The following is a 17,285-nucleotide window of genomic DNA, read 5'->3' as shown; positions in this document are numbered from 1 at the left end:
ATCGGTGCAAATGCTGCATTTCCTGGTAGGCCCCAAAATGAGCCCTCGGTGCCCTGACACAGTTTTTGCCAAAATTCCAACGTCCAATTCACACGAAAACGGCACAAAACACCTGCAAATTGCCCCCTGCAGAGTTTGGCGCTGCATACACCATATTTCCACGTAGGCCAAAAAATGAGCCATCAGATTAGTTTTCAGAAATCGGGCAAATGCCCCATAAAAGCAGCCACGGGGGTTAAATAGTGCCAAAAATGCCTTTTAAAAACCCTCCAAAAATTTCTTGTAGCTTTAATGTCTGTGGTGCATTTGAGTGTTCCACAGGGGGAAACGAAAGCTTTGACCCCCAGTGCCTTGAAACCATTGATAGTTTGTGTCAGGGGCTCAGGAACAGAGGCACAGGGGAGAGAGGAAATGGAGAGCGAAGGGGAAGAATCCGAGGGCAGCGTAGGGGAATATGGCAGTGACCCGAGAGATTCCATGAGCTTCTCCAGCGAATCAGAAGATTCCCAGAAGGAGGCGCCGATGGTCAGGGCGAGGGGGGTCCCAGGGGGACACACCAGAAACAAGGGGCCAGCGGGGACTCCCAAAGCAGCAGCTGGAAATCAGGACCAGCTTCCCCACCAGAGCGTAGTGGGGGGGAAGAGTCCCATGTGTCAGGGAGAGAAGAGGAGTCAGGGCTGACCACGCCTCCATCAGAGAGTGGGGGAACGGAGGGGAGGTCGGGTCCAGCTAGCCTCCCCGAAGGGGGAAGCAGTGACAGGAGCAGTGTAACGGTCAGGAGGAAGGTTGCCGGCTGGGCGCGCGCGCCAAGTTCAAATGTACAGGCGCGCGGGACAGCAGAAAACTCGGATTGGGAACCAGGTCCTAAAGCCCGCCGGAGGCAGGGAGAAGATTCAGGGGATTCAGCGTCAGAAGAGTCTAGGAAGGGCGAGACCCCAGCTGACAGGCGGAGCCAGAGGCGGAGAGAGCAACGGAGGAGGTGGAGCAAGGCTAGAGTCTTAAACTGGTGTCTGGGGGGAGGAGATTCAGACGGAGCTTCAGCGGTCTAGAGTTTCAGACGTAGAGCTGCACGCTACGGCTGTGTAATTGAAACTGAACTTCAATAAAGACTTTTGTATATAACGACGGACTGGCGTTGGTCCTCTGTGAGCTGGGACCTCGGGCAGCTCTGACAGTTTGTGAATCATAGGCATCTACATTGGCTGTGCTCCTTTGAGCAAAGAAAGGTGTGCTACTGTCACACCTTATTTTGAACTTCATTGTTTTTAAAAAGCAATCATGATGCGTGGCCTTCTGGACTTTGACACCATCCTGATGAGACTGCATGCCTTCAGCCCGGGAGGTGTTTTACAAAAGTATTTGCAAAGGTTCATATCCTTCTGTTAATCATAAACTCCGACATTATAGTGCTGTGTTAGAATTTTATTATTTACAGTTCATAATGCTCTGATCTTGGAATGCCACAGTGTCATAAATTAACCTACTATGTCCTTGTGCCGGGGGGGGGGGGGATCATAGGAAAACAGATGTATTGAAATATGGGTAATATTATTTCTGTCGGGAGTGACAGAATTTGGGGGAGATGTTAAGACCGTATTTTTTTTTTGTTGGTTTGATAAATTAATTAATATATGATGTTCATTTCCCTCCCCCTGTCACCTGTTGTACTATTCTACAATGCACAGTAAAAATTAAGATTAAATACCTTATTGGCCCGAATATAAGCCACACTTCTTTTCCAAATTCACGACCTTAGAAAAATTGGCATTTACGATATTGCTGCTGAAACAGACATACAGTAAAGCGGAACAACAAAAAAAGTTTTATTGCTGATTTGCAAGCTTAAGACTGTTCATTTGCCATTTACGGGTGTGAGAGCCTGCAGAATTGTCGCAACTGAATATTGTTTTGCGATTTTAGCGATTGTACGGTAACTTTTGTGGACTTGCAAGATCAAAGGCTCAAATTGGCTTGGAGTAACGATTCTACCAACCGCATCAATTTTCAGCCTGTAACCCAATTTTAAGGGAGAGGCTTATATTCGGGTATTGTCTTTTTCTCCCCTTGAATTTTAAAGGTGTGGCTTATTTGCAGGTGCTGCTTATACTTGGGTCAATATGGTAATGGTAATGACAGTACTCTCACTCTACAAGAGTGATCCATTGTGGGAATAGGTTTCCGCACGCAGAAAATGCCCACCGGCATTAGATGATTGTGTGTTGCACATGCTTCAGTGTACATAGGATTGCTTGCCACCAGGGTGGATTTGATTGAAATCTAATCGATTTAAATCACTAGTCAGTAAGACTTGATTTAAATCTTTCTTCTTTCTTTCTTTCTTTCTTTCTTTCTTTCTTTCTTTCTTTCTACATTGGCTCCCAGTACGTTTCCGAGCACAATTCAAAGTGCTTGTGTTGACCTTTAAAGCCCTAAACGGCTTCGGCCCAGTATACCTGAAGGAGCGTCTCCACCCCCATCGTTCTGCCCGGACACTGAGGTCCAGCGCCGAGGGCCTTCTGGCGGTTCCCTCATTGCGAGAAGCGAAGCTACAGGGAACCAGGCAGAGGGCCTTTTCGGTGGTGGCGCCCGCCCTGTGGAATGCCCTCCCATCGGATGTCAAGGTGATGGACAACTACCTGACATTCAGAAGACATCTTAAGGCGGCCCTATTCAGGGAAGCTTTTAATGTATGATATTTTAGTGTTTTTTGGTTTCTGTGGAAGCCGCCCAGAGTGGCTGGGGAAACCCAGCCAGATGGGCGGGGTACAAATAATAAATTATTATTTATTATTATTATTTCTTTTACAGGAAGAATCAATCTTGCTGGTATAATCTTAGTATTTACAACCAGATGAAGGGACAGTGCGAGTTACAGTTCAAAATATCTGGTGGGCTGAAGTATGACTACTGCTATGGAATAAATGGACAAGTCCCCAGACACCAAGTTATACATCTCAGACCCTCCAAGTGTCACTGTTTTCCAGGTAGAGTCCTGGATTGACAGAGGCTGTCCTGGTTTCTGATGTGATCCCAGAATGTCCTGTTTCTATAATGTACATAATCAAGGATGAAAAATTGGTGAAAAACATCACTCCCTCTGTCAAGGGACAGAGATTGTGGGAATTGTAGTCCAAAACACCTGATGGGAGAAAGCAATTGTCCTCCTTGAATCCTATAAAAGTCTTCAGGCTTGTGAAACAAATAGACCTTTTCCCCTCTCAAGGCCTCCCTCTCTTTCCGCCTTCCCTGTCAGGGAAGCGGGGTTTGATTTATTAGTCCCAAAATCCCCAATCTGAGCAGTGAAGCTGCTTTATGATATAGATATATATATATTGGCAGACTTCCAGCTCTGAGCGTAGGAGCAAGAGTTGGCTATCTGTTAATCCTGAATAAACCAGTACAAAGGCCGAGGCTCCTACAGCAATCATGTTTTATCATACCGGGCCGCCCCAATAAATAAACCTTGCATCGCTGTTGGTGAACAGCAACGACTGCCTGAATCTCTTTGGAAGACAGTCTGCAGCCAGGTGGAACCATGAAGTTTTTGAACCTTCTTGGCTTCCTAGTCATCTTGATTCTCTGCCTCGGGACCTTTTCGGCTGAAAGTGCCGGTAAGCTATGGACTCCACAGCAGGGAACACTTGGCAGGGCTTTATTTTCACAAGGACTTATTTGCCGGGTTGCGCCAAAAGTCTCTCTGACCCAGGGCTCTGTTGCCATCAGGGTGGTAGTGCCGGGAGTCTTGAATTTTAAAGGTGCAGATTATTTGCGGGTGCATCTTATAGTCGGGCCAATACGGCACTTGCTCATTTTTAGATGTCTGATTATTCGGACAGGCCTTTCAAACCTGAGATCCTTTCTTACCAATGCGTTAAATATCATAATGTATGTTTTTTAGTCTGAATGATATTTTATATGAAAGCGCAATTTATATTCAATATACTTATAAAATATATTTTATAATATATTCAGATTAAATAAATATTTGTTTATTTTTAAATAAATGAGTATCCTATAACCAAATAGGCCATTTCAGGTTCTAGCATGGGGGACAGGGTGGAATTTGTGGCAAGATTCAAACGTCTGCTCCATTATTTGTTCATGGTTGCCATAAAATGATTAGCCTGCTTGTATTTTTTTGTTCCATATGCTTTCTTTTTATATTATATTGATTCTGTGATTGATATCTGTATTTGTTTATATCAAGGGTTCCCAAAAACTGGTATACAGACCACCAACGGTCCACGAGTTTCATTCAGGTGGTCTGTTTCATATTATATTCTGAATTGTACCTAAAAAATAAAAAAATAAATTGTTATCTTGCAAGTTACTTTGGACACAATCTTGTGAAGAAGCAGCACACCAGTGACTGAAAACAGCAAAGAGAAGTATATTGGAAAAGAACTTATGGGGATTACTTTTGTATACCTCATAATAACTAGAGATGTGTGTGAAGAGAATAACCAAAACATAGGGAATGGGGGAATTGCCCTCAGACTGCCAAAGATGAAGAACTATTATTTCACCAGTGAATATTCTGAAAATTGTGCTTCCCAGGGTGGGTTACGAGCATTTAAAATACGCTGAAAACAGCTTAAGAAACTTAAAAAATAATAATTACTTGTGTTGATGCATTTCTGATGGCAATCTGAGTAAAATCATGGAAAGCTACACATCCTCTATTTCTCCAGGCGACACTGCTGGGCTTCCTTCTGCAGTCTTCAGAATATGAGCCTAGAATTTAACCTCTACAACACCTGTTTTTGTTGTTGGGGTTTTTTTCTGGGGTTTTTTTGCTATTTCATAAGTAGGAATGGCAACAACAAAATGCTGCCATGTCTCCTCACAACCTAAGAGGTGCCCTCATTTCAGAGTGCCTGCCAGCCAGCCAGCTATCGCCCAGTTTTCTTCTCAAGTGAAAATCATAATTCTGTGGCCTCATTTGGCTGGCTTCATGTGCCAGAGGCAACCCCTTAAAAATAAATATTTGCTGTACTTCTGTAAGACTAAGTTTGCTCGCAGAGGGAGTGATGTTTGTCACCAATCTTTCATCCTTATCTTTCTTTATGTGCATTACAGATTTTCATTCTTGGCTGGTTATTCATAGTAAAACAACAACAACAAACCTATGGTTACGTGAAACATACTCAATAAACACACAAGATGTAACCGGCTGTACTTTTGAATAAATAAAGTATACTATTCATTGTATCAAATTGTAGATTTCAACGGAAGTCTCATAAATTTCAATGAGAAAAGCAGAAGACCCAGTGGATCAGTTCATTCTCTAGTCAGTTCATGCATAAGGTCCATACATGTATAAGTGTCTATTCCCCTTGTTACAGGACTGTTACAGTTCCACAGAATCCTTTCACAGAGTCTAAGACAAGGCTTTCCGGAATATTAGCCTTGTTTCATCATCCTAGGCTTCATCAGTAGAACAGGCTCATATGTAATATTACAGGATAGTGGATCTTATAGCGATCCACCCTTCACGTGGATTATTGGACTCTATGAACAGACAGGTTACGTCTTGTGTGTTTATTGGTTATTCATAGTGGATCAATCCCTCTGGCTCTTGGCTCTTTGCATCTAGCATGCTTTGTGCCCAACTCTCTCTCTCTCTCTTTTAATGTGGATTTGTTGCACTAGGGTGGCTAGAGCACGCCATTTTTCAGGAGGGAATCAAGCACATACTGTGCATTTAGGTTTGTGCAATTTGAGTGCACTAAAATGCTCTATCACCCTAGCGCAACAAATCCACTTTTTTAAAAAAAGCTATAGCCCTTCCTATCTTGTTCATAACTGACATAACTCTCTAGATAGCTGAGACAGACAGACAGACAGACAGAGAGAGAGAGAGAGAGAGAGAGAGAGAGAGGTGAGTAACTAACAAAACAGACATTTCTTTCTTTCTTTTGATACTTTATTGTAATTCATAGATATAAACAATATTAAGAAAAGAAAAAAGAAAACAATCTTGTATAAGTAATCTTATGTAAATTTACAGAAATAAATTGGTTCAAACTTATACAATCTCTTTTGTCCTTACACAGATAAGCTAGACTTCTGGTCATTTCCCGATGTATTTTACCTTTCTAATGTCAAATGTACTTATCATTATTACCTTAATCTTTTTATATTTTCTTATACTTTCTTACAACATTCATACCAGTTTTTCTTATTTCTTGTTTGTTAATTTACACAGGGGTCATTCAAATGCTGCCATAGATATTATACCACTATTATGTTTTTGTAAATATCTCTTAAACATATCCCATTTTTGAATAAATGATTGTTTTGTTTTACCTCTTATTCTATTAGTCAATTGTGCCATTTCCGTGTATTCTAATAATTTATTCTGCCATTCCAATAAAGATGATACTTTCCCCCCTTTCCAGTACATTGCAATCAGTATTTGGGCTGCGGCTGTTGCATATAGAAAGATTTCGTTTACATTTTTTGGTATATCTTTACCTAACATCCCAAGCAAGAAGGCTTCTGGTTTTTTAAAGAATGTTAATTTGAAGATCTTTTTCATCTCATCATAAATGAGATTCCAAAACTCTTTAATTTTTCCGCATGTCCACCACATGTGATATGTATCTCCTTCACATTCCCCACACTGCCAGCATTTATTTGAGATATCTTTATACATCTTTGAGAGTTTTGATGGAGTAAAATACCATCTAAATTGCATCTTCATCAGATTTTCTTTAATGGTATAACATGCTGTGAAGTTCATATTTGCTTTCCATAGAGTTTCCCACTCACTCATCGGGATAGTGTGTCCTATGTCCTGAGCCCATTTTATCATCACTGCCTTAACCTCCTCCTCCTCGACTTCCCAGTCAAGGAGGAGTCACTACATCTTTGAAATTATCTTAGTTTTATTGTTTAGTAATTCTCTTTCAAATTTAGAGGGCTCAGTGACAAAACCGTTTTTTAAATCTTGCTTCAATGTTTCGAAGAGTTGGTGGTACTCTAGCCATCCCCAAAGTTGATTTTTAATTTCATCATAGTTTTTAAGCTTTAATTGATTACCATCCTCTATTAATAAAGAGTTATACGTTAACCAGCTTCCTTTCATATTTTTCTTCTTAACAGCCTTCGCCTCTAGGGGAGAAATCCAGCGTGGGGTTTTGGGTTCCAAAACAGACATTTCAAATTCTTACAGCAAAACATTTCAGCTTCCACCTTCATCCATTGCCCCTATAAAAGTGCTTCTGTTCTTAAGGTGGCAATTCTGCAGCTGTGAGGATTTGCCGAAGCTAAGCAATGCTGGTTCTATCCTCCAGGCTGAGGCCATGCAAGGCTTAAAATGTCTGGCATACCCATCCTGAAGTTATCCCTTGTTGCTACATTGTTGAATTTCTGGGCCTCTCTGTAGCAAGTACATCAATAATTGCATTCCATCTCCAAAGTTCTAAAACTGCTCCCTTGGAAACATCATTCTTATTAGAGTAACTGATCAAGGTGGAAGCTGCAAAGTTTTGCTGTAAGAATTTAAAATTTCTGTTCTGTTAGACACTGTATATGATTTTAGTTATTTACTGCACCCTACCAGGATTCACAACAAACTTGTCTGAAGTGCTGTTTGATGCTTTCACAACTTATTATCTATCTATCTATCTATCTATCTATCTATCTATCTATCTATCTATCATCTCTATCTCTATCTCTATTTTCCCTCAATATTTATCAGCAACATTTTTTAAATCATTCCCTAGGTCCTAAAAGTAGAAGAATTTGCTGCCACAAAATGAAGACTGCACATCACAAGAGAAGTATGGTTTTGTTAATGATGAACAAAGATATGGGTGTCCGCCAGGCATTCCTTAATGCAAACCACATCAAATGCCTACTGACAGAAACTAGAATGAAACTAAGGGAACTTTTTTTAAATGTGATAATAATTTTTTTATTAATTTTCAATTATAGTTCAATAATAGCCTCATTATAACAATACTAATTTATAATACAATTACCAATATCAATCATTTAACCAAATTAATCAATTTAGTTAAGGTGCCCCCCCTGCTAGAATTGATGATTTGATTATTTTCCTTGTTTCTGTATTCCAAAATCTTATTGATCTCAATTACATTCCGGTCATAATAATAATCCTTTGTATAATTGTATATGAAACTAAGGGAAATGGTGGCAGGAGCCACTCACAACCCACTCGTTCATGGAGCCAAGCCTCATAAAATTTTCAATATGGATGGCATAGGAAATACCATCCCAAAACTGTGATGGTAGCTATAAATTACTGCAATTGCATGACATCAGGTTTTTTCTGATGTAAAGGTAAAGCTTAGGGCAAGGACTCCTGAACAGTTAGGTGCAGTCAAGTTCAACTATGGGGTATGGCGCTCATCTCACTTCAGGTGAGGGAGCTGGTGTTTGTCCACAGACAGCTTTCCGGGTCATGTGGCCAGCTTCTGGCGCAATGGGACGAGTGCCAGAGTGCACAGAAATGCCGTTTACCTTCCCGCCGCAGTGGTACCTATTTATCTACTTGCACTGGTGTGCTTTCAAACTGCTAGGTTGGCAGGAGCTGGGACAGAGCAATGGGAGCTCACTTTGGGTACTACTTTTTAAGGAGAATGTCTATACAGTGGTACCTCGGGTTACAGACGCTTCAGGTTACAGACGCTTCAGGTTGCAGACTACGTTAACCCAAAAATAGTAGCTCGGGTTAAGAACTTTGCTTCAGGATGAAAACAGAAATCATGCGGCGGTGGGAGGCCTCATTAGCTAAAGTGGTACCTCAGGTTAAGAACAGTTTCAGGTTAAGAACAGACCTCCAGAACGAATTAAGTTATTAACCCGAGGTACCACTGTATCTGTGGGACACGGGTGGCACTGTGGGTTAAATCACAGAGCCTAGGGCTTGCTGATCAGAAGGTCAGCAGTTTGAATCCCCACGACAGGGTGAGTTCCCATTGCTCAGTCCCTGCTCCTGCCAACCTAGCAGTTCGAAAGCATGTCAAAGTGCATGTAGATAAATAGGTACCGCTCTGGCGGGAAGGTAAACGGCATTTCCGTGTGCTGCTCTGGTTTGCCAGAAGCGGCTTAGTCATGCTGGCCACATGACCCAGAAGCTCTACGCCGGCTCCCTCGGCCAATAAAGTGAGATGAGTGCCGTAACCCCAGAGTCGGCCACGACTGGACCTAATGGTCAGGGGTCCCTTACCTTTACCTTACCACTGTATCTATATGTCTATATGTCTATATGTCTATATGTCTATATGTCTATATCTATATCTATATCTATATCTATATCTATATCTATATCTATATCTATATCTATATCTATATCATCTATATCATCTATATCATCTATATCATCTATATCTATATCTATTTCTATTTCTATATCATCTATATAAAATCAGTTACTTTATGAAAAGTCATTGCCCTCAACATTTTGCATCATGGGATTTAGACAAACAGGAATAGGGAAGAACAAGAAAGACTGAAGATAAGTTCTGGAAACAGGAGAAGAAAAGACTAAGGTTGCTCTGCAAGTTCCTGAAGGACTGTCATACAGAAGAGGGGAAATAATTATTCTCTGCTGCACAGAGCAGAGCTAGATTTATAGCTTTTTTTAAGTTAAGGGAGGGTAGCTTAAGCTAGAGCATGAGGAGAAATGTCTTAACATGTATGCTAAATTCTTTCAGTTGAACATTCTCCACCTCTTTGTCTTACAGAGATTAATACCAGAAGTGCCAAGCGGCACAACTGTGTGCCTTGTCAGAGATCCAGACATCCACACATACCTCTTCCTGTTGGACCACTTCCTCTCAACTGAAGTGAAAGTTTCAGAAGATTTGGGCGAACAAATTTCATAAGCGCACATGGCTTTGAGCTCTCCCCTCCCACCTTCATCCCCTCATTAAACTTTCTCCATCCATTCATGGGGTATTCTTGAGTGACATTGACATCTGGATTTCTAACTGGGGGTTCCCAAAACTCAGTTTCAGCAGGCTGTTTGCATTCCGCAACATTGTACATGGTTGTATCTGTTTGCAGCCCCAGAGAATTGTGGGAGTGAAGGGATCAAATTTGGGGATCATATGCTGGCAAGCAACCCGTTCCTCCTCTTTTCATGGGAGAGTCATAAGGGAACATAGGGGTGTAGCAACATCGCATGAAGTTTGTGTTTTTTTCCACACTACATGTACATGAATGAAATTTGGTGTGACATTCCAGTATATTGGCCCCAAAGCCACAATTCCTTATTGCAACCAGTAGAAGGTAAAGGGACCCCTGACCATTAGGTTCAGTCGCGGATAACTCTGGGGTTGCGGTGCTCATCTCGCTTTACTGGCCGAGGGAGCTTCCAGGTCATGTGGCCAGCATGACTAAGCCGTTTCTGGTGAACCAGAGCAGCACACGGAAACACTGTTTACCTTCCTGCCAGAGTATTTATCTACTTGAACTTTGACGTGCTTTCAAACTGCTAGTTTGGCAGGAGCATGGACCGAGCAACAGGAGCTCACCCTGTTGCGGGGATTCAAACCGCCGACCTTCTTATCGGCAAGCCCTAGGCTCTGTGGTTTAACCCACAGCGCCACCTGCGTACCTCTATTGCACAAGTACTGTGGTGTGAAAATAACACTAGAAAACAGGGCAGAAATGTTAGCATTATAATTAGGAAAACTGATGCACTGTTCCTGTGTCTGAATGCATCCAGAGTATCTTGCCCTATCGGTGTCATGGCTCTGCTATCCTTGCATCATGCTCCCCAGACCCCAACCCCAGATAAATAAAAGACCACTAAGTCTGGTTGGGATCGAAACAGGCCACAACTTTATGGAATACAGAATGTTTTATTAAATAATAATGTTTCAAAAAGGGCGTCTTATACACAGACAGTGCATTGGTGGGACTTGGATTGGTTGGTATTGTGCGTGTTATTGGTGGCTGCATCATGTGCTGGTGCCGATTGGCCGTCGCCTTGGCAATTGGGTGGGTGATTTGCAGCTTCTGCCGGCAAGGGGACAGATGGTAGACAGATCTTGCGACGCATTCCCCCATTTTAAAAGCTCAACAATTCTGGGCCATTCTCCCCATTTTCTTAAATTGGAGCCCCCCAAAATACAGGGTGTCTTATACATGGGGGCATGTTATACATGGAAAAATACAGTAAATAATAAATTATTATTATTATTACCCACATTAAGTCAATTCCTTTGCGTTGGCCCAAATCATCCCCCCCCCCCACTGGATGATCAAGGCATCCGGGGGACCCTTGGGACTCAATTCTTGCCATTATCAGGGACATAAACTCTTACCACTTCATGCCCCAGCAGCCCAGCCAGTGAATCTGGGAGCCAGTTGGGAGCCCGAGCACAGCCCCCAAACCAGTGGTGATGGTGTGCATCTGTGCCCAATGCACAATACTGTGCCCGCATATCCAGAGGTTCTTGTTTTATTTTGGAATTTGTTCAGTGAAGATCTGTTGCTATTGACCTTTCTCGCCGATCAACTTGTTTCCACTCCAAAAGCACCAGATTCCATTCTTCCTTTTTGCTCTGCCACCGCTAAGGGGGCTGGTCATCTTACTGAAACCAGTCTCACTAAATTAATTTTCATATTTCTATCCTATGCTTCCTTCAAAGAGCTCAGGGCTGCATACAAGGGGCTTACCCCGTGTTATTTTCACTAGCAACTCTAGGAGGTAGCTTAGAGTAAAGTGAATAATTGAACCAAGCTCCTTTATAGACCAATCCTATACTCAGAAGTAAGTCCCACTGAGTTCAATGAGACTTCCTCCTGAGTAAACTAGGAAAGCCTAAGTGTCATTCATGGGAAATGGGGATTTGAACTCACGCCTCCCTATTTCTTCTCCATTACTCACCCCGTACCACTGTTTTACCCACACCCTTGTGCAAATTAATTGAAACAAATAATGTAGTTTATTGTACAAAACTCACATATACATGTATAAAACTCACATATACGTACATTAGTAATGGATATGACCTCCGCTATTTTTAAGCAGCATTAGAACATGATTAGGCATGGAGTCTACTACAGTGGTACCTCGGGTTACATATGCTTCAGGTTACATACGCTTCAGGTTACAGACTCCACTAACCCAGAAATAGTGCTTCAGGTTAAGAACTTTGCTTCAGGATGAGAACAGAAATTGTGCTCCGGCGGCGCGGCAGTAGCAGGAGGTCCCATTAGCTAAAATGGTGCTTCAGGTTAAGAACAGTTTCAGGTTAAGAACGGACCTCCGGAACAAATTAAGTACTTAACCCAAGGTACCACTGTAGTTTCAAACAGTCACTGTTGATTTTCGGATCCCTGTACCACACTTGAATCAGTGCCTGAATGAGCTTCTCCATCGTCGTACAGTCTACAGCACAGAGGCGACTTTTGCATATAGCCCACAAATTCTCAATGGGATTTATGTCAGGGGAATTCCCTGGCCAATCAAGTACCTGTATTTGCTGCTCTGTCATGAATTTCTTCACCACTTTCGATGTATGACAGGGGCTAGGTCCTGCTGCAATATCCCAGTACGGTCAGGATACCACTTTTCCAGCTCTGGAATAACTCTCTTTTGTAGAACCTCAATATATTGTGGCGAGCGCATCATTCCTTCTATTGACTGCAGGCTTCCGACCCCATAATGATCAACTGACTTTTTCGTGTTTGCAGTGGTACCTTGGGTTAATAACTTAATTCATTCCGGAGGTCCGTTCTTAACCTGAAACTGTTCTTAACCTGAGGTACCACTTTAGCTAATGGGGCCTCCTGCTACTGTTGCGTGATTTCTGTTCTCATCCTGAAGCAAAGTTCTTAACCCAAGGTACTATTTTTGGGTTAGCGGAGTCTGTAACCTGAAGCGTCTGTAACCTTGAAGCGCCTGTAACCCAAGGTACCACTGTATTATGAGTACAGGATTACGAGTAAGATAGAAAACTTTGTTTCAATTAATTTGCACAAGGGTGTATATAACACAATGCAGATCTACTCAAAAGTAAGTTCCAGGACTTACTTCCAACTGTGGCATGTTTGCAGATCTTTTATTAGATTTCCTTCTGAGTAAAGCAGTTTCAGTACTGGGGAATTCTCCACGCAATGAATGGCCTTTAAGCACTTATCTCTGTGATTCACTCACTTTCATTTCACGGTGTGGGTGGGGTGAACTTTTGATAGGCTCCCATTTATTGCTAAGCAATTACAGTAGTTCAAAAACTAACCAGCAGAGGGCTGCCGAATCCAGAGGTATGAGCAGCCCCATTGCCCTGACCCACTTTGCATCAAACATATTTGTGGCATGCTTGCAGACTGAATGATCCTGGTCCGACTGCACTGGCTACCAATTAGTTTCCGGGTCCAATTCAAAGTGCTGGTTTTGACCCATAAAGCCTTAAATGGCTCAGGACTGCAATACCTCAAGGACCACTTCTTTCCATATGAACCTACCGAGACCCTGATCATCTTCTGATGCCCTTCTTCATGTGCCTTCTCCACGAGAGGTCCAGAGGGTGGCAAAACGAGAATGGGCCTTCTCTGCAGTGGCTCCCCATCTGTGGAATGCTCTCAATATACACCTTTAACCATCAGGCAAAAATGTTCCTTTTTCACCAGGCCTTTGCATGATTTGATTGCCATCCTATGCCCTTTTAAAATGTGGCTCTTTTGAGGGCAGGTTATTGGGCTGTTGTTGTTTTTATTTTGATTACATATTTTGTGGTTTTGTATTTTGTTTTGTGAACTGCCCTGAGACCTCCGGGTATAGGGTGGTATAATAATAATAATAATAATAATAATAATAATAATAATAATAATAATAATAATAATAATAATATGAAAAGCACCCTACAAACCTATCATGCCCTTCAACGTTTCTCCAATGAAAATACGGATGTCCTAAATAATAATAATAATAATAATAATAATAATAATAATAATAATATGCATGTGTTCAGCTAAAAAGAAAGAAAGCAGAACATTATGGGATCAGATCAGAAACCGGGACGGCTTCTGTAAATTTGGGGCTGTCCCAGAAAAATAGGGACACTCGGAGGGTCTGTCCTAGGCATGGGAGTAACAACTTTTGGAGTTAGGGGGGCTGCACTTTCCTTCTTGTTTTTCTCTTCACTGGGAAATAAGAACCTGTATCAAATGTCTCTAGAACTTTCTACTCTTTGGGGAAGTGGAGGAGCCATGCATGAAACACAGACATACAGTGGTACCTCAGTTCTCGAACATCTCTGTTGACGAATGTTTCGGAACCCGAAAGCTGTAAACCCGGAAGTAAATGCTTCTATTTTCGAACACGCCTCAGAAGTCGAACGGCTTCCGCTGTGTGTTTTTCAATTTTCTCCATTGACCTTGCAGACAGCCCTTTGTGCCTCGGTTGTCGAATGAATGGTCTTCCGGAACGGATTACGTTTGAGAACCGAGGTACCATTGTACTTGTTCTGGCTGCAACTGTTTTTTCCAGTTGAACCACAGGCTTCAACTGATACATGGTTTATGTATTTTCTTGCAGGTTTTAATGCATGAGCACATTTGCGAAAAGCCTTTAGCCACTTAATCTGGCCTGAAAATCGACTGCAGAAACCAGAATTCAGTGCAGCAGTCGGAATAAAGCTAAACATCTCTGTTAATGAGTCATACCATTGAACCTCATTTCCCGTCAGTGTCTTCAGTTGCGGGGGAAGATTTAGTTCACAATTTCCCTTTGACTCACCTTCTGCCTGGCAAGGGATAAGAACATGGATTTGCCGCGTGATAATCCTCTCGTAAGCACAATGCCATCTGTCCTCCTTACCAAAGTGTAAGTGGAGAAATCAGGTCACCCTGTGGCAGCACAAACAGGCAGATCCCACGACTGCACGGCCATTTTGATTTCCGTGGTATGGCGGGCCCACTCGGAGCTGTGTCTCTGTGTGTGCGTTCCACCCCATCATACTCAGATGACCAATGAATGGAACACACACACACACTAATTTTTATTAGATTTTCTGTTTAACAATTTTAAATACTCATTTAAACAATTTCAATGACTTCCCTTCTTCTCTTTCCTTGGTTCGTTTTACATACCATAAATCCCTGCATATTTTACATAAACTAAACCATCCAGTATTCCATTATTACATCCAACAAAACTTATTTATACTGTTGAATTTATCTTAATGCTGCCATCGTTTTCAAGCATACAGTCGTACCTTGAAAGTAAAAGAAATCTGTTCCAGAAGGCTGTTCGACTTCCAAAATGTTCAAAAACCAAAACACGGCTTCTGATTGGCTGCAGGAAGCTCCAGAATTCAACTGGAAGCCATGGAAGCCCTGTCGGATGTTCCAAAGATAGTTTGCAAACCGGAACATTCATTTTTGGATTTGTGGCGTTTGAGAATTAAGCTGTTCAAAAACCAAGGTACAACTGTACACAATTTCCCCCCATTTATTCAATAAACATTTTCCAGTCTTCTTTAAACATATGTTTTTCTTGTTCTCTTATTCTATATGTTAAGTCTGCAAGATGGGTATATTCCATCAGCTTAAGTTGCCATTCTTCTTTAGCTGAGACCTCGCTCATTTTCCATTTTTGGACTATCAAAACATGTGCCACAGAAGTAGCATACATAAATAACCTTTTTTGACACCTGGGAATTTCCGTCCAAATTATCCCCAATAATAAGGACTCTGTTTTTTTGGGAAGGTACTTTTAAACATTTTTTTCATGTCATTATGGATCATTTCCCAATACTCTTTTATGTTTTTACAAGTCCATCACATATGAAAAAACATTCCCTCAACCTCCTTGCATCTCTAGCACTTATCTGATTCAGTCTTACACATCTTAGCATCTTAGCAGGCCTACTCAAATACTTAGCAGGCCTACTCAGAGTTAAAATCATTTTCAGGTAGTTTTCCTTCAAAGAATAACATGCTGTTAACTCCAAAATGCTTTTCCAAAGTTTTTCCCAGAGGTTAAAGTCTATTATTATGTCCTATATCTATTGCCCATTGTGTCATAGAAGCTTTAACAAGCTCGTCTTTTGTTTCCCAATCTAAAAAGAGATTGTACATTTTAGATAAAAGTTCTTCTTTGTTTTGTAGAAGATCTTTTTCAAATTTTGAGCTTCAGTCCAAAAAGTCATTTTTCCTGTCTGTTTTAAACATTTCATGTAACTGATGATATGTAACCAGCCCGTAACATGGCCCAATGAATGGAACTTAAACCACCCTGTGAACCCTGGACAAAGGTGATATATAAATTTAATAAATGATAGTAAGAACTTAAGAGTTGGCTGATTTCTCAACAGCCCCCACCGAATGCCTGTCACATTTCTGCAAGACAAGTTGTGAGCTGGGATGCAACTCAGAGGAAGGGAAGACCGCCCTTCACCGTGGCACACAGAGAGTGACGCAAGGGTCACCGTTGGGACTGTTTGACCATCCTTCCAAGTGTGCTGGAAGGATGTCTGCCATTCTTTCCTATGAAGAAACAGAAAACACTGTGCTTGGGAACAATGTTGTAGAAGGGGATAGACTTTGCCCCCTTGTTGTTCTTATTAGTAGTCCAGCTTTCATCAACAAGGGCCTTAGAAGGAAGAGCTTTGCACTGGGTAATATTTATAGGTCTTATTATCATGACACACGTCTTGCCGGTAAATAATAGTAACTGCTAATTCTGGTTTTTCGAATAAGGGAAGAGTGATTTGCAGCTAAGTCACCCTCCCTTTCCTATGCTCTTCTCAGATAGCTCAGAGATGGAAACAAGATAAAGTTCCTACCAGAGAAGAATGGCAAGTAAAGCTGTTGGACTATGCCGAAATGTCAACACTGACCAGAAAACTCAGGAACCAAAAAGACAAAAACTTTAATAAGGAATGGGGGAAAAATACATTTTACCTTAAAAACCACTGTAAGCAGTTGAAAACATTAGCAGGACTACAATAGCACCTGTAAATGTAAAGAGAACTTTACAATGGAGTTATTAAAACGGATACAATGGAGTTATTAAAAAAACCCTGATTGTTTAAAAAAAGATGCAGTAGAAAAGGTTTAACAACAGAATCTGTGGAGGGGAAAGTGGGAAGATTCGGGAGAATTCGGAAGAATCTTGCAAATTTGGATGTTTTGTGGTATGATTGTAAACTTAAATATGTAAAACCAAAAATAAAATTATTAAATAAAAAAACCTATGCTCTTCTCAGAGGTAAAGGTAAAGGTAAAGGTACTCCTGACCATTAGGTCCAGTCGCGGACGACTCTGGGGTTACGGCACTCATCTCGCTCTATAGACCG

At 41.5% G+C, this 17,285-nt stretch overlaps 1 long non-coding RNA gene across 1 annotated transcript; it reads left to right on the top strand.

Moving 5' to 3' along the window:
- Positions 1–3,455: 3,455 nt before the first annotated feature.
- On the top strand, positions 3,456–9,919 carry LOC308584659. The gene is made up of 3 exons (XR_014006968.1): positions 3,456–3,611; positions 7,731–7,787; positions 9,717–9,919. It is a non-coding gene; the product is annotated as an uncharacterized lncRNA (long non-coding RNA).
- Positions 9,920–17,285: the final 7,366 nt, after the last annotated feature.

This window comes from Podarcis bocagei (assembly GCF_964188305.1).
Source record: "Podarcis bocagei genome assembly, chromosome: 4".
Taxonomy (NCBI): Eukaryota; Metazoa; Chordata; class Lepidosauria; order Squamata; family Lacertidae; genus Podarcis; species Podarcis bocagei.
This window is presented reverse-complemented; position numbering and strand designations above follow the sequence as displayed.